The sequence below is a fragment of the Monodelphis domestica genome, chromosome 6 (genome assembly GCF_027887165.1).
Source record: "Monodelphis domestica isolate mMonDom1 chromosome 6, mMonDom1.pri, whole genome shotgun sequence".
In the NCBI taxonomy this organism is placed as follows: domain Eukaryota; kingdom Metazoa; phylum Chordata; class Mammalia; order Didelphimorphia; family Didelphidae; genus Monodelphis; species Monodelphis domestica.
In genome coordinates this window covers 191,584,841-191,607,061 of record NC_077232.1, presented here as the reverse complement: position 1 = coordinate 191,607,061, position 22,221 = coordinate 191,584,841, and the positions used below count along the sequence as shown (strand labels likewise).

Sequence of the window (22,221 nt, the reverse complement as noted above, 5' to 3'; positions counted from 1 at the left end):
AAGGCAAAGTTTAAAGTACTACACTTATAAAAATAAGCACTAGTTCTAAAATATCTGAAACATACCCAATTTTTAAAAAGTTGTTAAACTCAACATTATGGAACTGAAACACTAGAAAGCAATGAGAAACTAAGTCAAATTACAGAAAACAGACTGGTATACATAAGAAATATCTTAGTATAATTTCCCCTATAAATCCATGTTCCTTTTTCCCTTTCATCATTACAAATTTAAGGCTAAGGGGATTATTGCATTATAAATAATGGCAAAATATAAGCATATACATTAAATGTATCTATTGATAATGATAACTGCAAACACTGGATTTCTGAGCATGATAATTAATATATCCTCATTTTTATCCACAAACCATTCTGTCCTTTTAAACAAGAATCTCATTGTAATACAATATTATGTTAAAAAAAAGAGAGAGCCACAGAAAGACTTGTATGAATTGCTGTAGAACAATAAAAGGAGAAACAGGAGAAAAATATACACAATGATTACAATCATGCATTCTGTGTAATTATAATGTGTAAATTTGATTACAGAGAACAGATGTTGAAACATGCTTCCCTATTCTTACCACTAAGGTAAGGGACAATGGATCCAGAATGTGGGGACAATCAATATATCATATGGCTTTGCTTAGCTGTTTTTCCTCCTTATGAGGAAATCAATTTTGGATGCGGAAAGCAGGTTATAGGTGGAAATGACTGTGATATAAAAACAAAAGGTATCAATAAAATATGTTAAAAAGATCACTGTACAAATATTTTTCTTTATAGTTTTAAAAGTACAATGTTCAAGTCTAAATTTTCACTACTATTAAAAAAAAAACACCGCAAACCTAACCTCCTAAATAAAATGGTTAACAAAATACCAGCATTAAAGGAAGGATATTCCATTTACCAATCCAAAGCAACATATTTAACAAATGTAAGATAAGCCTTTAATTTTTTTTTTTGATAGGGCTTTGATAGTATCCTGGGTCACTCACTTAATCTCAGTTTGCCTCAGTTTCCTCATCTATAAAAGAGGGATAATATTTGTACCTACCTCCTAGGGTTGCTGTGAGGATTAAATGACATAATTGTGGCATGCTTGGCACAGTGCTTTGCACAAAGCAAGCACAATATAAATGGTAGCTATTATAAAATGTCCTACAATCCTTAGACAGTCGTCTAGAGATAGATTGAGAGGAAGGGGGAAATCTCAAGAGCTGAGTCAAAAACTTGTTATTTCCCTTTTTTTTCTGAGCTGCTAAAAACACACCTAACAGGCAAAGTATCTCTCAATTTATTACTAGTTTTTATCTGTAGCTAATTAGTTTCTAGTCAGGATCAGCATAGTGCTGAAAATGTTCTGGAAGATAATAAAAAAGACACATTTTTAATTAGCATGTGTATTTTTTTTTCCTCTGAAGCACTAAGGAAAGGATATAGATTGTAGAAAGAAAATTCTAGTCGTATAACATCTGTTAAAAAAGACTGGCCTCTGAAATGCTGTTTTATCCAAAGAGATAATAAAAGATGGTAAAATCCAATTCAGGATTGGTGATTGGGGGATGGCTGAACAAATAGTGGTATATGATGGTGATGAAATACTATTGTGTTAGAAGGAATGATGAACTGCTTGATTTCTATATGAACTGATGTGGAGTTAAATGAGCAGAACCAGGGCAACATTATACACAGAAATTGTAACATTGTGGGATGATCAAGTGTAACAGACTTTGCTACTAATAGCAATGTACTGATCTAGGACAACCCAGTGGAACTTAGGAGAAAGAACGCTATCCACATCTAGAGAAAGAACTGTGGGAGTAGAAACACAGAAGAACAAACATGCTTTTTTCACTTGTTTATATTGGTATATGAAGGGGGTTTTGGTTTCAAAAGACTACTAACTTGGAAATAGGTATCAAGTGATAATACATATATAACCCAGAATAAGCCTGCATAGTCATAGTGTAACGAAAAATGGTAGGCTTGGGGCAGCTGGGTAGCTCAGTAGATTGAGAGCCAGGCCTAGAGATGAGAGGTATGGGATTCCAATCTGACCTCAGATACTTCCTAGCTGTGTGACCCTGGGCAAGTCACTTAATTCCAGATGTGTAGCCCTTACTGCCCTTCTGTATTAGAACCAATATACAATATTAATGCTGAGATGGAAAGTAAGGGTTTAAAAAATGATAGACTTCTATGATAACACTGTTAGAAATTTTCCAGTAAGGCCAATGATTATAAGTGGATATTTCATACTGGGTAGGAGGAAAGATTGATGTCAAATTTTTATTTTTAATCAATGGGCTGGGGATGATACAAATCGAGTTTCCTGGGCTAACTGGTTTAAAATGGGTTCAGGTGGTATAGATATAGATATAAACCCCCCCAAAAAAATCTAGTGTCCTGGAAGACATAATGACTTTGTTTCCTGGATGACTTACAGCAGTTCCCTTAACTTGCTGATTCTATCACAACTTGTGCCTCTTCTGCAAAATCTGTCTGTCAGGGTAATCTTTTTCTACTGTAACATCAACATTGCTCAAAAAGGGGGAAAGAGGCCATGCTGTTACAATACCATAGCTTAAAGAGGGATGTTTAATGATACTTTATTAAAGTGCATACCACCAAAAAAAAAAAGATGCTTTCTTCTCTCATTAAGGGAACTTGAGTAGAAAGAGTATGCAATTGTCGGAGTTCTCTAATACACCCACAAGTAAAGTACAATAGTATCCAAACTTCCAGCTTTCATGTGGGAGCAGTTCTTTGAAAGCAACTTCCAAGTTAAACAGAAACAGAACAGTAAAGTGATTAATGAATTTGGATTTGAGAAACAAGGCAAGGTATTTCATTCTTAATTACTATAAGTGAAGACCCAAAAATGTAAACAAGCTTTTCACAGTGAGTGTTGTTATTTTTTTTAAACAATGGCAGCTGGTCTACCACAATCATAGATAGAAGAGCTAGTTATCTACAGCAAACTTTAAATGAGTAAACTTGAATACAGGCATTGGGAAGACTTGAATTGGACTTCTAGCTCTAACTCTTGTAAGTACACTCTTTTAGCCTTAGTTTCCTCACCTATAAAATTAGGGGATTGAGTTAAATTATCTCTAATATTCTTTTCAGCTCTAAAATTCTACACATACTATGAAAAAGAATTGACAAGCTGAAAAGAAAGACCTAAGATAATTTAGAAGTCATGTTTTACTTTGTCATAAGTATACTCTATAATTTGTATAAAAGAATCTTGGTAGAATCCCACTAATTGAACTAAAAAAAACATTTTTATGGCAAAACCTAATGAATATCGTAACAGCCATATGTGATAATTGAGGGCTAAAATTAAAATATTAGAAACCATTTTGTTTTGTTTCCTTTTGATCATTTTTTATAACTAAATCTTTCAATTAATTTTGTTCTGTTATTTCAATTCCTTTTTTAAAAAAATAAAATGCTTCTTACACACAGTAACTGAAATATTGTGGGATTATCAAATGTAATAGACTTTACTGCTAATAGCAAATCAAAGATCCAGGACAATCCTGAGAGACTTATGAGAAAGAATGCTATCCACATTTAGAAAAAAAATTGTGGTAGTAGAAACACAGAAGAAAAACATCTGATTTATCACTTATTTATATGGGTATATGATTTGCGTAAAAGATTACTCTATTACAAAAATGAATAATGGGAAATAGGTTTTGATTGATAATATAAGTATAACCCAGTGGAATTGCTTATTGGCTCTGGGAGGGGAGAGTAAAAAAGGGAGGGAGAAAACAAAAAATCATGTAAGCATGGAAAAATATTTTTTAAATTAAATTATATTTTAAAAATTAAAAATAAAATGCTTCTAATATGTTTCCTTGTATTCTGATAATGGGAAGAGAGGAGAACAAGAAAGTGATGAAAAAATATACTAGCCAAAAAAGGAGACCAGGGAGAAGTGTTTGTGTCTTCATTCCTTTGCATAGGAGGAAAGACTGCTAAACAAATTAATTAATTAATTAAAAACTTGCTTAAGAAGATTCATCTCTTTGAAATATATTAAAGACCTTTTTATTACAGATGATACAATGTCAACATTCAAATCACTTTCAAAATTCTAGGAACATTGAACTCTCACAAAGTATCAAATCAATTAAAAATTTTTAAAAGGATAAGTACCTATAATCAGATATTATGCAAGAATTTTCTGCAACTAATGACTAAAATGAATTCCTTCCTTTGAGGAGCTTATATTCAAATGATAGGGGAAATGACATGTATACAGATAAGTATATACAAAGTACATGCAGAATAAATACAAAGTAATTTTGGGGAAAGAGAACTAATAACAGGGAAAGAGAACTGAGCAATTAGGAATGGCTACCAGTAGGAGGTACGACTAGGGCTGTGTTTTGATGGTAGTTCGGAATTCTTTGAAGTAAAAGAGAGGAAAAAGGGTAACTCTGGAATGGGGAACATGCTATACACAAAGACATGATGATGAGAGAAAGCATCATGTATGGGGGACAGTAAGGAGATTAGTTTGAATGATTTATAACATTTTCAAAGGGGAATAAGAACAGGCAGTTTTTAATAGGAGTTTGGCACTATGAAAGGTAGTTTGGGGATAGTCTGTGAAAGGCTTTAAGTGTTAGACAAAAGAGTTTATATTTTATCCTATTATTGGGAATAGTGAGCCACTAAAGCATCTTAAGCAGTAACATATTCAGACTTACATTTTTTGAGATCTGTTTGAAATTGAGTTTGAAATGCCTAGGACACATTCAAATGGAAATGTTTAGCAAACAAGATGGCAGATTAGGGGCAAGGCACCCAGCTGAACTCTTCAACATCCCCTTCTAAAAGAATTGTAAAATAATGCGTTAAAATTTTTTGGAGCAGCACAACCAACAAAAGGTTGAGACAAGACATTTTTCTGGCCTCAGAAGACTTAAGAGCTTAGCAGGAGAAGTCTGTATCACCAGGATGGAGGCCTGTCCAGAGCCCACACATAAAGAATCAGCAATAATGGTTGTAGCAGCAGCTTCAGAATCTCTCAGCCCACAGGCAGTAAAAAAGTCAGACAACTGATCAGAAAAAGACTACAAGGAACCCTTCTCTGGCCCTGGCTGGTGCTGATTGGAAACTTTATTGCTTAAAAAACAGTTCTAGGTCATGGTTATAGGGTTTGGAGGCAGGTTAGGTTTCTGTCACCAGGAGGTTGGGCACCAGTCACAATTCCAAAGCAAAGAGGAACAGTGGTAGCTGCTGGGGACCAGAGGTCCTTCCTGAGCAAAGACCAAAGTACAGACAAGGCAAGCAGTATCTATACCTCTCCCAGGATAACACCACCTTGGAAGCATCAAAAACATTCAGATCCCCATAACTAGTTCTGAAAAGAGCAGCATGAAAAAGCCCAAAGCTTGGGACAGTGCCTCCTCAGCCCCAGGTGAGTAGAGAGCAATTTTAACATAAAGTTAAATCAAGTAAAAATAAATCTGGATAAGTGAACAAATACTAATAAAAAGTAATTGGACCATAAATTAGTTACTACAATGATAAGGAAGATCAAGACATAGACTCAGAAGATAAAAATGTGAAAACAGCCACAAAAAATCCTCAAAGAAAAATGTTAATTGTACCTAAATCCAATAAGAATTCCTAGAAAAGTTTTTTTTTTAAAAAGATAAAGAGTAGTAAAGGGAAAATTGGGAAATGAAATTGGATAACTATGTAAGAAAATAATATTTTGTAAAAGAAGCACAAAAAATTCAAAATAACACCTTAAAAAAGAAAATTAGTCAAATGGTTAAAAAAAAAAGCACAAAAATCCATTGTTGGGAAAGGAGAAGCTAATGACTCTTTGAGACATCAAGAAACAAAAAGTCAAACAAATGACAAAAAGAAAAAAGAAAATGTTAAATAACTCAATGGAAAAATTACTGACCTGGAAAATGAGAAAAAATAAGTTAGGAGTTATTGAACTACCAGAACGTCATGATTTTAAAAAGAGCCTAGACATCATACTTCAAGAAATCACCATAAAAATCTTCCCTGATATTCTTCAATAAGAGAATAAATTAAAATTGAAAGAATCCACTGATATTCTTCTGAAAGCAATCCCAAAATGGAAATCCCTAGGAATATTATAGCCAAATTCCAGAGCACTCAGATCAAGGAGAAAATACCAAAATAAAATTTATAATAAGTCTATTTTTTGTGTGATGGCAAAAGAATTGGAAATCAAGGGGATACTCACTAATTGAAGTATGGCTGAAGAAGTTGTGGGATAGGATTGTGATTATGTTATGAGAAATGTTAAGGTGCACAGTTTCAGGAAAACATGGTAAGAACTATATGAACTAATGAAAAATGAAATGAGGAGAACTGGGATATCATTGTGCACAGGAATAGCAATATTGTAATGATGATGAAAGATGACTATTCTGATCAATACATGATCCAAGACAATACCAAAGGCCTCATGATAAAAAAAAAATGCTAACCACCTCCAGAAAGGGAATTGAAGAATTTCGAGTACAAATTGAAGTCCAGTTTTCTTGCTTTCTTTTTCTTTTCTTTTTAAAAATATATGGTTAATATGAAATGTATTTTGCATTGAAAAGCAAAACAAAAATATTTTTAGCTAGCATTTGGTGACATAGGACTGTGGTACAAGAAATAAAAATAGCGATGATAGTTATCTGAATAAAGGTTATAACTGAATCCATATAATCTGATAGTATCACAGAGAAAATGAAAAGAGAACACCCAGAACAGAGGCCTGGAATATGGAGGAGAATCCTGCAAAGAAGAGAGAGAAGAAATTTTTTGGGGAAATAAAAAATGCTAAAAGACACAGAGATGAGGATGAGGATAAGAAAAAAGTCCTCAGATCTACCAGTTAAAAAATCACTAAAATAACAATTTCAGCAGGGTACTGGGGTTGGAAGTCACATTGTAAAAGATTGATAAGTAAGCAGAAGGTGAAGACACAAAAGTAACAAGTGTAGGTAGTTTTTTTCTGCATTTCTGGCAATAGAAAAAAAAAGAAATAGTTTCAAAGGAGGTCAAAGTCAAGTGAAGCCTTTTAGATATGGAGGAGATCTGGGAATATTTGAAGGAATTAAGGAAGGGAGTCAGTGGACAATGAAAGGACATGGTCAAAGAATTAAGTAGATTGCGTTTCTGGTAGGAGAGTGCAGGTGATGGGATCAATCATACAGGTTGTCCTTTTTGAGGAGAAGGGTCACCTCTTCCTCTAATACTGGAACACAGGAAAAGCAGATTGGGCAGGGGGTTATTTTGAGAAATTCTGAGGTATAAAAATGGAAAGAAGATAAATGTTCACAATATCCTTGGTAAAGTCTTAGGTAAAGTCCCCATCTGAACAGAAAGAGCTAAAGTATGTGACAAGGGGGTAATCAAAGAATTCTAAAGGAATTGGCATGTGGCAGGGAGAGCTTAGTTAAAATTAGACAAAATAATTTCGTACTGGATTTGATCAACAGAGTTGTGTGAACTTCTTCCATCACTGATCAGCAACATCTAAGTAGAAGCAGAGAGAGCAAGTAGAAGTGGTATTTCAAGACAGGAATTTGGATAGAGTAGATTGGGTCAAGGGGGCAATGAGTTTGAAGACAACGGACAATATCAAGTTGAACTCAGAAGGACTAGAGATATCAAATGAATCAATTGATGAAATTTTAAAAATAATTTTGCTTTAATTTGTTATTTCTCCTATATGTCCAGATTTACCATAAATACAAAGAACTCCAAGCAAATATTATAATTTTATTTATCCTAATGTCTCTAGTATATGTTAATTGATGAACTTTGGTCCTTCAAAGCATTCTTAAATTCTGGTCCTTCCAGTGCAGTAGCACTCCTAAAAAAATACAACTTCTAAGAAAGGAGAGTGACACCAGAGTAGAAGTTAATAGACCAGGAAAGCAGAGAGGGGATGCAGTGAGTAGAGCTCATGGTAAAGATGAATAATAGGTTTAAGAGGGAGTAAGCACAGGAGAAGTAATGGTGGTTAGAGAAATTTCAGTATAGAATTGTGGAGGTAAAATACTTCAGGATGATCATGAAATCACAGCTATGGTCATTTTTGGTGTGGCTAGTATGGAGAAAAGATACAGCTAATGGGAATTAAAGAAGTAGGTGAAGGTATTGAGTTATAGGAGAAAGGCTGAGGTCACATAGATCTGGATCTGAATAAGGTAATAATTCAGGTGGTTATGAACCTCAAAAGATGATGATTTCCTAAGTTATGGTATTAGGGGAAGGTTCTGGAGGTAGTAATTAAGAAATAGGCCTCCTTCTCCTCTTGACCCAGCATTGGAGGTAATGGGAAAAGGAATATTTAGTTTTGGAGAAAGTGGTCGAGGATATTTAAGAGAGACATCTGATGGGTATGGTAATTAGCTATTGATGTCACAAGCTCTAGAATAAATCTGATCCCTGTATAAAGTATTTGAATTATGCCAGTGCCTTCCAGAAAAAGTCAAGTTTCAGGGATTCCAAAGAAGTGGAAGAAGTATGAAAAGAAATGGAAGTTATGAATGAAAGTTTGTGAACAAACAAAATAGGATGGGGATACTAGAAAACAAAATGAAGGAAGGCAGAAGGGGGTGGGGACATTGGAGAAATAAGGCTTATGTGGATAAGGATAGGATAATGGAGACTGGTAACAGGAAACTGGAGGATCGACTTAGGCAGCCAGCAACTCAAAATTACAAGAGGAAGAGGAGAAAATTTGCTAGCCAAGAAATTTTAGATTGGCACAGGCTTCCACTGTAAGCAAGAGTAAATCAGCACCAAGCCTTAGTTTTGATGATGATTAAACTAATGCTTCACCATATGGGAGGGAGATGAAACCTAGTATTTGACCCTGAATCAGTCTGGGATGCAAGGGATTGCATAGTGAAAAGCCCATTATTTGGGTCATATTAGAACTATTAGTTGTGAAAAAGATTCATTCACTTTACCTATAAAGGCTGAACATCTCATGGGAAAACAAGGGTTGAATAATACTTTGGAACAGGGCAGGAAGAATGCTCCCTAATTCAACTTTATTAGTCTGTATATTTCTCCCCGTGTGCATTTGGCAAGTGTAAGGCATTATACATTACATAATCTATTAGAAAGAACACTGGACTTAGTGCTAGAAGATCATATCTAAAAGGTAGGGATGGCAAGACAGAAAGGGTCCATATCATTATTTTTTAGAGTGTCAAAAATGTATGGCAATAGTTGAGAAATGCTTGCACATAATGGAATTTTACCATACCATATGAAAAAATTAATAGAAGGAATTCAGAGAGGAATGGGAATATCACTTGATACAAAGAAAAGAAAGCATAAATAAGTGAACAAAATACATGAAGACCACAATAATATACATAAAAGAATATTTAAATATATCAGAATTCAGATAAAATCTAAAGACCAATTAGTGCCAAAAAACCAATGATGATACACAATTCTCTTGGAAGAAAGGTAATACAGGATAGATATGAAATGTTGCATAGTTATGGCTGATGTGATAGTGTTATCTTTATGATTCTTTTTGTTACAATTGAAGAATCTTTGAAAGTGGGGGGATGGCCTACTAGGGTATAACAATGATATATAAAAAAAGCATCAGATTGAAAAAAAAAGGCATAAGTCTTGTTACTTGCTATTTGTGTGACCATGGGCAGGTTTTTCATTGCTTTGGTCCCTAAATTCCTGATCCATGAAATGAAGAATCTGGACTAGATGGATTTTAAGATTCCTTACCATCACAGATCATACAATTCATGTATTTGGCTTGTTCAGGTACCATGAAAAGCAGAAAGAAGAATTTCCATAGAATCAGAGATTTAAAGTTGGAAGGAATTTAGAGGCCATCTAATCAACTATATCATTTTATTTTATTTTTTTAACCCTTACCTTCTGTCTTGGAATCAACACTATGTTTTGTTTCAAAGGAAGAAAAGAGGTAAGGGCTAGGCAATGGGGGGGGGGGTAAGCCCAGGGTCACACAACTAGGAAGTGTCTGAATTCAAATTTGAACCCAGGATCTCCCATCTCTGGGCCTGGCTCTCAATACACTCAGTCACCTAGATGCTCCTGTATCATATTACAGATGAGAAAACAGGAGCCCAGAGAGGATGAGACTTGTTTGAGATCATATGGAGAATACAAATTAAAGTCAAAATTTGAACCCAACTCATATGATTCCAGAACCAGTATTCTTCCCACTGCACTAAATGATCCCCCCAAAGTGACTAACACGACACTTGAACTGTCAATATTCATCAGCAATAATGCATTATTTAAGAATGTATGTACAACTCTCAAAATGGCTACTTCCAATTAATTATAACAACCCCCCATATCTGTATATTTATGTAATTGGTGAACTTTTAAACTTTCAGCAACATCCAAATGACTAATTCGAAATCATTTCATTCATCTGGTCATCACATTTAGATTTGCATTTGGCAGTTGTCTCACTCTGGTGAGATCTGGGTGTAAAATGACTTATATATGTCCATCTACAGAGAAAAGATGGATAAATAGAAATAAGAAAGACATAGTTTTATGTCCATCTATATCTTTTTGTCAAATGATGCCCTGTATAATTAAGGTGGGGGAGGGATAGAGAGTTAACTGGGTGTTTTAATTTAACAAACAAATACATTAAAAAAAATTTAAAAAGGCATTCAGAGGAACAAAACAGATTCTGTGATGGATAGAATAATCATCTGGCAACTTACATCATAATAATGTTCAAATTACAGATTGCTTGATAAAAACATTTACAGTTCCTTCCAAGAACTTAGTCAAATATTTAAAAAGATATAAAACCTTTTTTTTTGCTGGGGAAAAAGTTTTTGTTGCAGGTATCTCCAGCTATCTTTATCTCCCACTAAAGGGATTTATCCTCTCTTAACAAAAATTTTAAGTCCAGCACTAAAACTTTCACAACACAACAGCAACCTATAATAATTAAATGATTTTAACAAGCAACACAGAATATCTACACTTCAAGCAAGCTCAAAAATATGGGAACTATCCATTTATGTTGCTTTCCTAAGCTCTAGCTTTGTGGCAAATTAGATCATTGTAAAGCTAAGAACCTGAACAATAGTATCTCAGTCTCCAAAAGAATGTCTTCATTCAATTAGTTTCATATTATGCCTTTATAGAGTTTACAGACATAAGAACTATTCATTTGAACATATTTATGTCTTTTGTTACTTTTAAAAATAAATATTGCAGCCATATATATATATATATATATATATATATATATATATATATATATATATGTAGGTATGTGAAAAAATGTTCTAAATCTCTACTAATGGGAAAATGCAAACCAAAACAATTCTGAGATTATCATCTCACACCCATGAGATTGGTTAAAATGATAAAAGGGCAAAATGACAAATTTTGAAGGGGATGTGGAAAAACAGTCACTGATAACATTGTTGTTGCGATACTGTGAATTGATCCAACTATTCTGGAGAGTAATCTGGAATCATGCCCATAGAGTTATAAAACTGTTTGCCTACCTTCAGACCCAGCAATATCATTGCTGAGTCTGTTTCCCAAAATGAGATCAGGGAAAAAAGGAAAGAAACTGTATGTTCCAAGATATTTATATTAGCTCTCTTTCTGGAACAAAGAACTGGAAATTGAGGGGACGTCCATTAACTGGGGAATGGCTGGCCAAACTGTTTTATATTACTGTGATGGAATATTACTGCACTGTAAGAAACAATGAGCAGGTTAATTTTTCTGAATTCTTGTTGGAAAGATCTACATGAAATAATGGTTAAATAAATAGAACCAAAAGCATGTTATATAAAGAGCTATAGAATTAATATTTGAATAAGTTTGTGAATGTCCACCTTCAGAGAATGAACTGAAAAACAGAAACACAAAAACCACAATCTATATATACATATCTTTTTGTTGGGTGATATCTTGTATGGTTGGGTGGGAAGAGCTGAGATACTTGGGAATAAATTCTATTAATTATTATTTTTTAAATAATATGAGAACTTTCATTAAAGTTTCATTAAATGTTTTATTAAAATACCATTAAGTTGTGTTTACAGGAAAAATAAAATAATATTGTATTGATTTCCAAATTGGGGATGGGGACTACAAATATAGTTATAAAAATCTTTTATTACATTTCAATTATTAAAAATGTTCTCTTCTTTCACCAATTCTTTTCCAAATTCCAAATTCTTTTCCAAATTCCAAAAAAAAGAGAGAAAAAGAAAACTCAAACCCTTGTAAAAATATGAAATCAAACAACAGAAAATCATTTTCAACCAATTCAATGGCCATATCCAAAAGATGCATGCTTTTTCCAAATCTCTCACTTCTCCGTTAGGAGTTCATAGACTGTTTCATTATTCATTCTCCATGATCATGGTTGGTTATTGCATTGATGATAATTCTCAAGTCTTTTAAAGTTATTTCTCTTTAAAATGTTATTAATATAGAAATTTCTCTTCTTGCTTATATATCTTTCCATTTCTCTGAAAACTGTCTCTTTCACCATTTCTTATGGTACAATAGTATTTCATCATATTCATATGCCATAATTTGTTCAGTCATTCCCCATTTGATAGACATTCCCTCAGTTTCAAGTAATTTGCCATTACAAATACAGCTGCTCTAGATCATTTTTAAATAAATCAGTACTTTTCCTCTTTCTTTGATCCCTTTTTGGTATAGGCCCAGAAGTGGTAAGTGTAAAATATTATTGATGATTCTTAACCTTTTGGTGTATAATGAACTCCTATGTCAGTCTGATGAAGCCTATGGATCTTTTCTCAGAATAATACTTTGGAACGCATGAACTAAAATTCATAAGAGTGCAAGTGTAACAAAGGCTGACATACATGAACAATGCATCAGTGTGTACTCAGTAATACAAATTCCCCACAGGAAGGAAGCTAAGGAGTCCCTTTCTAAAAGAGTAGGATGGATATGAAATGTAAATGTATTGGAAAAACTGTGAAGCATGAATGACCATTCTAGAACTGGTCTGCTAACCATGTGGTTTGGGGAAGCCTTTTTCAAGGATTCTTCCAAGGTTCTTTCAAACCTTTATTGCTATGCTGCCAGAACTGGGGAAAATTCAAAAAGATCCCAGTCAACCTTGGCATATTCTCTTTGGCCATTTTCTATTTGATTGCATTCTTGGTGGAACTCTTGGACTCTTAGACAGTATCCAGTCAGAAACAATACTGTTGGGGGAGAAACCTGAGGATCTCAAAAATAACCCTGTGAATATAGGTTTAGCTTCTTTGCCTGCGTTGGTCTTTTTTTTTTTTCCATTTTAGGCAAAGGAATAGTGGGGTATGAAAGCCCAAGTATTCAAGTTTTTGTAGCAAAATCTCATCAATGCTTTGAGGAGCAAGAAATGACCATTAGGAGTGACCTTTGGGAGCCAGCTCAGATGAGAACTCATCCACAGTCATGCCATACCTGGACATAAATTTTATGAGACCAGGTAGAAACTGTGTAGCTCAGCTTGGTTTTGATTCCACAGAACAAGATACTGCTCCCTTCTCCTTCTCTAGTACCAGCTGCCCCTTGGTGTCCCATCCCCTACCCCTTTTGAGCTTCCTTTTGTGTATAGTCTTCCTCCATTAGATTGTAAGCTCCTTGAGGGCAAGAACTGTCTACCTTTTTCTTACTTGTGTCCCCAGCATTTAGCATAGTCTTCAGCATATAGTAGGAACTTAATAAATGCATTAATAAATTGTTATTATATTAGCATATTAGCATAGTTATCAACATATTTAAAAAACCAAGTTGAAGGACCCCAGGTTAAGAATTCTGGTTGTATCTGAATACATCTTTTATATAATTCAACTTAATAAATTGAATTGAAAAACTGATTCTGCTCTCCCAAGAGACCAAGGTGGGATAAGGGAGAGGAAGAAAAAACATATGTACCTTTGTAAAAGCTAAGTGAGGGGCAGCCAGATGGCTCAGTGGTTAGAAAGTCAGATCTGGAGATGGGAGGTGCTGGGTTTAAATCTGGCCTCAGACACTTTCTCGCTGTGTGACTCTGGGCAAATCACAATCACAGTTGTCTAGCACTTACCTCTACTCTGCCTTGGAACCAATACTTAGTATTGATTCTAAGACAGGGTTTAAGAGTTTAAAGAAAAAAAGCTAAGTGATAATAAATAGTCCTATTGAACTGAAGTCAAGTCACAGGTATCTAATGATGGACACAGGGAGGAGGAACTTGAACTGTTAGCGTTTGATAAAAGATAACCATGAATCTTCAGGATTACTCTCATCCCTACAATCCCAGTAAGGGAGCAATGTAGCCAATTTTACTCTGAGCGAGTAAAGGCAGAGAAAAATCATTATAAAAGGAAATCTATGATATTAGCATAGTTATCAACATATTAAAAAAAAACAAGTTGAAGGACCTCAGGTTAAGAATCCTGGCTGTAAATGAATATAATATATCTTTTATACAATTCAACAGGCACTTATTCATTAAGCACTTGCTAAGTGGTAGATGCTGAGAATACAAATACCCATGTGTTAAGATTTAGTTGAAGAAAATCATAAATTAATTGATATATTTTCTTTGTCAGAAGTCACCACTCTGTAATCTAACACATTTTCTTTTTTGTCATAGCTGCCAGAAAACTCAAGAGCCAATTGGAAAGCCTAATTGTAGTGACTGGTTCATTTCACATTCCTGGTAACATTTATTCTTTCTTTTTCTTTTGGGTGATGAGTTCTGTTCTATTTTATCTTCCTTTGCCTTGTATGATAACGTTCAGCCAATTTAAGTGCTCTTGAAAATAGAGAGGGTCAAAAGCTTAAAGCAAGACTAGAAAAAGAGATCTTATCGTGGTGAAGGATAACAATATAGATCAAGATCAAGATGCATAAAACAAAGCTCCTACAATTTATAGGGGCTTCTAGCCGACTCAGCTTTTGAATATAATGATTTGTCTTTACAGAATATTGGTAGCATATTTTTAAAAAAATGATAGTAATAGGACAGCATGAAGTAAATGTCTCCAGATTTCTAAGGAGAGTTCTATTCAGGGCAATGTTGAATGCATGTGTGCACACTGAATACATATGTGTACATGTTTATGAATATATATCTGTATCTGTATAACATACATTGGAACAGCTATACCTATATACTTGGTAGATATACACATATGAACATGTATGTATATATGCAAATATATCTGTACATACAATGGGTCTATATACAAACCATGGTTACAGGTGCAGCACTACTATGATTTGGAAAATCCATGTAAAAATTTCTAGTCACCCTTCATACCAAAGAAGTCTGAATTTTTCTTTTTTATTCTATGAAGTATTTACAGTGTCTTATTATAAATTTGGAGTTAAGCATGCATTTCTGAGTTTCTAAATTTTTCTGTGTTGTCTTTTTGCTTTTGTGTGCCATCTACAACTTCTGCAAAACTCTAAAAAAATTCCCATTTAATTTCTTATGTCAACTCCTGACATATCAAAACTGCAATGGGGAAAGTTGAGATGTTGAAGAGTTAATGGTATATACATACACACATATGTGTAATTGACATACTCCTGAACAGAGCCCTTCATTTAAATGTAAGCATGTGTGTGTGTGTGTGTGTGTGTGTGTGTGTGTGTGTGTGATGTCCATGACTCTGAGTAAGTCCCCTGAACCTCTCAGGGTCCCCAAATAAATACCTAAAACTACAGATTGAAGAGCAGGTACTGGTAGAGGAGTTCATCATTCACTCTTTCCTATGCTAATAACATCACATACACAGTAACCTTTCAAAACAATGATAGCACATCCTATAAAGAGGAGTTCAAGATGACTTAAGAAGTGGACCCTGAGAAGTGCAATAGAGAAATTGCAGTCTGATAGTCTTAAAACCTGTGATGAGGCTAGAGTATAAAAGCATTCTTCAAGTACATGGCAGGCTGACACATAAAAGAGCATTAGACTTGCTTTACTTGATCCCAGAAGGTAAAAGGAAGAGCAAGTGATGGGAGGGTAGCTAGTGTGACACATTTGATAGAGTACTGGTTCTGGAGTCAAGAGGACTCATCTTCCAGAGTTCAAATCTGGCCTCAGACATTTAGGTGAGCCTGGGCAATTCACTTAACCTTGATTGTCTCAGTTTCTTCATCTGTGTAATAAGCTGGAGATGGAAATAGCAAACCACTCTAGTATCTTTGCCAAGAAAACACCCAGTGGGATCACAGAGTCAGACATGACTGAAAACATGACTGAACAACAAATTAGATGAAAGCTGTTGGGAGGAAGATTTTAACTTTTGATGTGAGGAAAAACTTCCCAATGATTATAATTGTCCTCAAGTGGAATGAGCTGCTTCATTTAGTAGTGAGTTCTCTGTCTATAGAAGGTTTTCAAGTGCCTTTTAGGAATGCTTGAGAGGGGATTCCTGCTTATAGAGAAATTAATCTAAATGATATCTGTCTTTCCAAATTTTGGGGTTCTGTGAATTGTTCAAGGATAATAGGTTTCCATCTATAAGTGATTTTGACTGAGAACACCAGGACTTAATTCGAGTTTAAAATCAATTTAATTTTTCATGTGAACCAATAGCAAAAAAGGGCATCAAAAGCAAACAAAACTACAAAAAATGAATAACTTGGAAATATAGTTTGCATGATAATACAGGTATAACCCAGATTGAATTGCTTGCCAGCTCTGGGAAGGGGGAGGGAAAGAAAGGAGGGAGACAATATGGATCATATAACTTTGGAAAACATATATGGAAATTTGTTATTACATGTAATTGGTAAAGCAAAATATCTTTATAAGAAAAAAATTCTACAATCTTACAGAATGGTAGAGCAGACATAATGATATTGCATAATAAGGAAATGAGAATAATATAATTGTTTCCAGCCTGAAACTAGTGAAGAAAGTCAGGGAACTGGGTAGTGAGAGGTCTGGTGTCTGAGTCCTAGATAACTACGGATCAGCACCTTTATCTGTCTTCTTAACCAATGAAGACAATCTCCAATGAGAAAACATGAGTAAATTGTTCTCTGACCATTATAAGGACCTTGTCTTTCAGCCTACTAATCCCTAAACAGCTTCACCTGTAAATGGCATTAGTAGAGCTCACTGAATCTCTGCTATCTTATGCTTAGAAACATGCATGCACTTTGGAGAATGACAGAGGGGCAAAGAGATGAGCTAAATGCATGGAAACATACAAGTTAGGGAGTACTTCTTCAGCCTTGGCCTTTTCTGAATGGGAGCCAATTTTACATATTTCTTGAGTGTTTATTTCCTTGAATATATTTTCTTATTCATGACTGCACAACATCAAGGACTCTCATCATCATCTCTTCCCAGAATGCAGAAGAGACAGATGTGAGTGTGCTTGACCCTCAGAGGAGGCTAAGTTGTACTAAGGAAGCACTTTCACCTTTGAAATTGTGCCATTACGCCTCTGCCTTGGTTGTGATGTCATTTAGATGGCGATCTGCTGAGAAATTTCAACTGGGTCCACAATTGCATTGAGAAAAAAAATTCCCTTGAAACTAAGGGAAACTGTAGTTTCACGTCCCATTTTGGAGTTCATAAAGGCTATTCTATTATTTTTAGGATTTCTGTACTTATAATTTATTTCTTTCAGTCAATAAACATTTATTAAGCACTTACTATGTGCCAGGCACAGTAAAAAACAGCTTCTGTCCTCCAGGAGCAAAAAATCTCAGGGTGGGGGAGGGAGGGGGGAGAGACAACATGCATGTTGTCTACCTATGAAAAAGCTAGATACAAGATCAATAGCAGATAATCAACAGAAAGAAGGTATTAGCATTGGAGGGAATGAGGAAAGGCCTCTTGAAGACGACGTGATGTTAGCTGGGACCTGAAGGAAGCTAGGAAAGCCAGGAAGGAGAGATGAAGAAGGAGGGAATCCAATTCATTGGGGGGAAGGTTAGGGAAAATGCCTGGAATAGGAATTGTTTTGCTTAACCATACCAGTTTGTAATGGGTTTTGTTTTTCTTGCTTTCTCTGTGAGGGAGGGGAGACATGGGTAGGGGAAGAATTCAGACTTGCAAATAAAATAAAATTGCATTTAAAGATAAAATAAAATAAAATACATGGATTTGGGAGGAGTGTCTTATTCAAGAAACAGCAGGAAGAGCGATGTCACTTGTTCTCATAGTACAATAAGGTGAGTTAGATAAAAGGAAACCAGAAAGGGTGGAGGGGCCCAGGTTATAAAGGACTTTTGATGTCAAATGGAGGATTTTATATTTGATCCTGGAGATGATAAGGAGCCTCTGGAGTTTATGCAATAGGAAAACGACATGGTCAGATTTGCACTTAAGGAAGATTATTTTTAAACCCTTCTTTCTGTCTTAGAATCGGTATTAGGTATTGGTTCCAAGGCTGAAGAGTGGTAAGGGCTAGACATCTGGGGTTAAGTGACTTGCCCAGGGTCATACAACTGGGAAGTTTCTGAGGTCAGTTTTGAATCCAGGACCTCCCAACTCTAGGACTGGCTCTCAATCCATCAAACTACATAGCTACTCCTCAGGAAGATCAGTTTGACATCTGAAGGGAAGAAAAACTGGAGTAAAGAGAGATTTGAGACATAGAGATCAACCAGCACAGGATGTCAATAGCCCTTAAAGCACCAGAATAGAGAAGGGGATTTAAGTGAGAGATGTGACTATGGGAAAACTGATAGGTCTCGGCAGCAGACTCTCTCTACCAATCTCTAAAAATTGGCCAGTAACTTAGAGTCTTTGAGAGTTATGCCTGGGGAATACTGGGGAATAAAGTGATAAAATTATACAGTTAGTAGATGCCAAAGACAGAACTTGAATCTAGACCTTCCTGACTCCAATCTGGGCCTCCAACTAGTACACTTGCTGCTTCACAACAACATTGCCAAATAAATCTCTTTTTATTTTATGGAAGGCATAAGTATAGACTTTCAATATTTCCTTCTCTCTTATTCTTTTCTTTCAGCAATGGAGGGAGTGGCAAAGGACAGCAATTGGTTGCATATATTTGATAGCAGCTTAAAAATTTGTTGAATTTAACTAAATAATAAAAAACTTGACTATGAATGAATGAATGACATTGTTCTGGGTATTCTCTTAATAATGGCAAAAGCTTTAAGGTATCTAGGTAGTACAGTAATAGAACACTGGACCTGGAGTTGGGAAGACTTATGTTCAAATCCAGCCCCAGACACTTAGTAGCCATAAAATCCTAGGCAAGCCATTTAACTTATGTTTGTCTCAGTTTCTCCTACTATAAAATTGGGGCAAAAAAGTGCCTACCTCTCAGAGTTATTATAAGGATCAAATAAGATATTTATAAAGAGCTTAACATGGTACCAGGCACCTAATAGATGGCACCTAGGAAATGCTTGTCTCATTCACTTAAAGTAAACTTTTTGGTTTTGTTAAGTTTTTGACTCAACAGACTAATTTGTAATTAATAATTAAGATACCAAAGGAAATGTTTTTTAATTCAAGAATTCCAAGAAACATATACCAGTGATCCCAGTCTTGACTAATTTAATGATAGTGTAGTACCACAGAATTTTTGATTTGGAGGCTACATGAGAGTTCATCTGCTCCAACTTTCCTCAATCCTTTGACAACTCCTGTTATATAGAAAGGAGTTGAAGCCCAAAGAGATTATGTTGTCTGAGGTCGTATAGTTATTTAATGACAAAGGGAGGCTTAGAACTCAGTTCTCTTGATTCCAACCAATGTTCTATTTTTTTTTTAGACCTTACCTTCTGTCTTAGAATTGACAATGAATATTGATTCCAAGGCAGAAGAGTGATAAGGAGTAGGCAATTAGGGTTAAGTGACTTGTCTGAAGTCATATAGCTAGGAAGTATCTGAGACTAAATTTGAACCCAAGACCTACCATCTCCTGACCTGGCTCTATCTGCTGAACCATCTATCTGCTTCTAGCTAATGCTCTTTTACTATACATTCCTTCATCACTAATTTGTAGAAGCAGGAAACTTAGTCTAGTGAATTTTCCTTCCAGAAAATGCCAGCATTTCAAGAGAAAATGGAGGCAGACATAACTCATTTTAAAGATAAAGGCTCAGATCTGTCCAATAGGTCTTCAATCAAGCCTTCTATCTTTTCCTTCCCAAATACATTTAACCATGACTCATTTATTGGATCTTACTTAGTGCCATCTGAGTTGGACTGGGGAAGCTAGTGCTGACCTATCTTCAGGAAATCATCAAAGACCCATCTGGGAACCTGGGCTTTTAAGAGTTGGAAGGGACTTTGGAGATTATCTTTCTTGTCTGTTTCCTTAGTATAGGGATAAGGAAAAGGAGTTCTCCTAGGTAAAATGATTTAAGTTCATTCAGCTAATGAGTGAAAAAGTAATCACTAGGATTCACATCACCTGATTCTTAATCGACTCTCATTACTACTATACTAGATGACTTTTTACACTAGCATTTACAGAAAGGAGCATAAATGCACACACTCTAGAATATTGTAATTCTAACAAAAAAATGCTCTTGGAAGTTACAAAATCTTCCAATTGATGATCTTTTGGTTCAGCCTTCAGATTCAATTCAATAAACATTTCTTAAGTACCTACTAGGTGCATAGAGGCACTGTGCTAAGCTAAGCACTGGGAATACAAAACAGGCAAAAGACAGTCCATTCTCTCAGAGAGTTTACAATCTAATGGATGACCTCTCATATCATCCATCAGCCCAAGGTTAGTTTACTTTCTATAAATCAATAACTTTTTCTTCCTTTCTTCTCCATCAATTTTTATTCTTATATTGTGAGTGTTTGCTTGGTACTAACATCTTCCTGGTTTTCCTTGTAGTCTGTTATGTAAAATATTTATGTTTCTCTTTCAAGACAATTTGATTAGAGAATAATTATATGGACAGAATTCCATCTAATAAAATTTTATGAGGATTTAAACTGTATCCGGAATGGTACAGTGGAAAGAACACTGGAATGGGATTAGAAGATTCAAGTTTAAGTTTCTTCTTTCATTTACTGTTTGAACTACTTAATTCAGTCAGACAACAGGTACATTTTAGGCACTATGAGCCAGGAACCATACTGAGATCTTGGGATTTTAAATATGTATGTATGTATGTATGTATGTGTGTGTGTATACACAGACACACACACACATATATATCTGTGTGTATACATGCAGATCTGTGTGTATATATCTAAATACTCATGTGTATGTGTGTATATATACACAATACATATAGGGGTTTGTGTGTGCATGTGTGTGTGTGTGTGTGTGTGTGTGTGTATCTCATGGTCTTGGCTAAGAAGCTCATATTGTAATAGAAGAGAGTGAATTCAAATAACTAGTTATATACAACATACATACAGTGTAAATGAGAGGTTATCTCCAAGGGAAGAGCAGCTGGAGCCTGGAGAAATGTAGGATTTATTCTTTTGCATGCTGGAACCTAAAGCTCTTTCTCATACATCATTTCATAGGACCCACCTAATAATACTAAGGTATAAAATAGCCAGTTGTTGTTATTCCTGCTCATAGATGAGGAAACTGAGATAAAAAGAGGTTGCATGAATTCAACAGGATGAGCTAGCTAATAAGTGGTAGATCTGGCCCAGCCTAGTATTCTTCCCTTTTATACATCAACAAAAACCAGCTAATTAACAATATGTCATTGTTTCTCTACATAAATGAAAGCAATGAAATGTTTTCAAAAAAGGCAACCTTATGGTATGTTAAGGGTTTCATTCATTCAGAAAAAAGGAGATAAGTGCAAGATTTACCTAGACCATGAATACTTTCAGTATTCTCCCTATCCATATTTAGGAGGTTATCTCTGTTCAAAATCATATCTGCTGAAATTCTGAAAAGAATTGCCTTCATCTCCTATTTCATTTTGCATGTGTTGACATGGCCAGTACAATTCAATAAACATTTATTAAGTGCATGGGCACTGTCCTGGGCACCGTTGTTAAGTTCAGGTTTAGCACATTATAGCCAAAATACAGCCCTGGATAGACTAAGAGAGATAGACTACCATTGCTGATTGTCATTTACTGGCTTCCTTTTTACTACACAGTTAGCTGAGAGATCAGAGAGCTAAGCATTCCCACACAAAGGAGAAGGGGGGGAGTGGCAAGAAAGAAAGAGGATAGCCCTGGATCCCACATGCT

The 22,221-nt window shown here is 35.1% G+C and overlaps 1 protein-coding gene across 1 annotated transcript in view; it reads right to left on the bottom strand.

The window, feature by feature from the left end:
- Positions 1-22,221, bottom strand: part of GUCY1B1 (guanylate cyclase 1 soluble subunit beta 1) — a 78,900-nt gene that overhangs the window by 46,245 nt on the left and 10,434 nt on the right. The gene's annotated exons all lie outside the window — the stretch shown is intronic.